The 1,952-nt window shown below is 51.1% G+C and overlaps 1 non-coding gene across 1 annotated transcript; it reads right to left on the bottom strand.

Moving 5' to 3' along the window:
• Positions 1-1,616: 1,616 nt before the first annotated feature.
• Positions 1,617-1,687, bottom strand: TRNAG-UCC (transfer RNA glycine (anticodon UCC)). The gene has a single exon. It is a non-coding gene; the product is annotated as a tRNA-Gly (tRNA).
• Between the last annotated feature and the right edge of the window lie 265 nt (positions 1,688-1,952).

The raw sequence follows: 1,952 nt of genomic DNA, 5'->3' as shown, positions 1-1,952 counted from the left end.
AGATGGAGAAACTCAATCACAGGGACGCAGGGTGACTGGCTCAAGGACACGCCACTGCAGAGGTCTGGGGGAAAAGGAACGCTGTGGGTGTTGCTTTATTATTGACTCTTCTGTCTATAGGAAGATATTCCGAAGGGAAGAAGCCCAGTGAAATTCTTCAAGGAGAAGACGAGATCCCCAGCCATAATAACGCAACCAGTTTATACCCTCCTGGTGCCAGAAGCTGAGGCTCTGTGTAAACTACCCCACTTAATGCTCACAGCAGCCCCCAGGAGGTTGTTATAATTATGATCCTCGCTTTTAATAAAGAGGAGCCAAGACCAGAGAATTAATTTGCTCAGGATTACAAAGCTAGAACTAGGGCTTGAACCTGGATCATCCAACATCAGAGCCCATGCTCTTAACTCCCACACTTTCTCCTCAGGCTTGTCGCTGGGTACGTGTGGAAGACTCGCGTTCTTTATGCTTGCCTCTGCAGGAAGCACAAATCATTTCTAGAAGCCATTCGGGAAAGGGCATCCACCACATCACAGAAGAAGGCTGTCCTTGCACTCTGACAGGGTCAGCACAGAACATGGGGTGGGGGTGTCCTTGTCTCTGCCCCACCAGGTAGGCCTGCTCCAGTGCAGACAGGGAAGGGTCTGGGCTCAGGCCCGGCTGCAGGCAGCACCGCCATGAAACATGTTCTCATTGGGTATCTACATGCCCTCAGCCCCTGGTCTCAGGTTGGCCGTTGAGAATGGAGTAGGGTTAGCCCCTTAATGGGCTTGGAACAGGACATCAGCTCCCTGGGGCACAGGTGACCCAGATGAGGGTGGTCGTGATCTGCCACATAGACTCCTTTCCCCCAGAATCCCCGCTGGCAGTTCCCCAGAGCCATGCGGGAACGAGCCAAGACTCTCTGCTGCTTTGGATTTCCTGTGTGGGCAAGTTTCCACGTGGTCTTGGGATGGGAGCGGAGTTCCGAGCTAAGATGCTCCTGGGCAAGAAGTGTAAATTGCGTGGATGATGGGGAAGGCATCCTCACTGGGCCAGTCCCTGGTCTAGAGGTCAGAAGGTCTGGTCCAATTCCTGCCTTCCATCCACTCTGCTAGTTATGGGGCCTTTGGTAGGTCCTTTAACCCTTGTGAGGCTCAGTTTCCTCATCTATGCAACGGAGGTGGTAGTCCATTCTTTTGTCTGATGTGCTTTCTTTCCTGGGGGAATGTTATCTTTACCTCTGCACAAGAGGGTGACAAAAACAACAATCTACAAGGTACAGAGCAAGTTCCTAGCAGAGAGAAACATATCCGTAAGAGCTGAATCTACAGTGCATGGAACTGAGAAAAGACTGTATAAACGCTGTTGAAATTGTTAGCTGCTGTCAAGTTCGCGCCCAACTCATGGCGACCCCATGCACAAGATGAAATGTTGCCCCATCCTGTGCCTTCCCCAAGATCCGTTGCAGATTGGACCGTTGTTGTCCATAGGGTTTTCACTAGCTGATTTTGGAAGTAGATTGCCAGGCCTTTCTTCCTAGTCTGTTTAGTCTGGAAGCTCCACCAAAACCTGTTCAGCATCATAGTAACACAACACAAAAGCCGCCACTGACAGATGGATGGTGGCTGCACATGAGGTGTATTAGCCGGGAATCAAACCCAGGTCTCCCACGTGGAAGGTGAGAATTCTACCACTGAACCACCAATACCCTCCTTGTAAAGAGTTATGCATTGTCCCTAACTCTACTCCCCAGTTCTCCCTCTCTCGAGAAGCCCCTTTGGACCCGGCATTAACTCAAGGTTTTATGTTCTTCCTCTTGCTTATCCCTGATCACCATGCAGAAGGGGTGGTGTGACAAAAGAAAACTGAGGATCAGAGAAGTTAGGTCTCCAGTGGCTGAGGGGTGAAGTGAGGCCAGGCATGAGGTTTGCCCGGCTCCAAAGCCCACATGTCCTACAACGACCACGTGCGGC

Source organism: Elephas maximus, chromosome 19 (genome assembly GCF_024166365.1).
Source record: "Elephas maximus indicus isolate mEleMax1 chromosome 19, mEleMax1 primary haplotype, whole genome shotgun sequence".
Taxonomy (NCBI): Eukaryota; Metazoa; Chordata; class Mammalia; order Proboscidea; family Elephantidae; genus Elephas; species Elephas maximus.
Note: the sequence above shows the minus strand (reverse complement) of the source record. Positions and strands in the feature narration are given on the sequence as shown.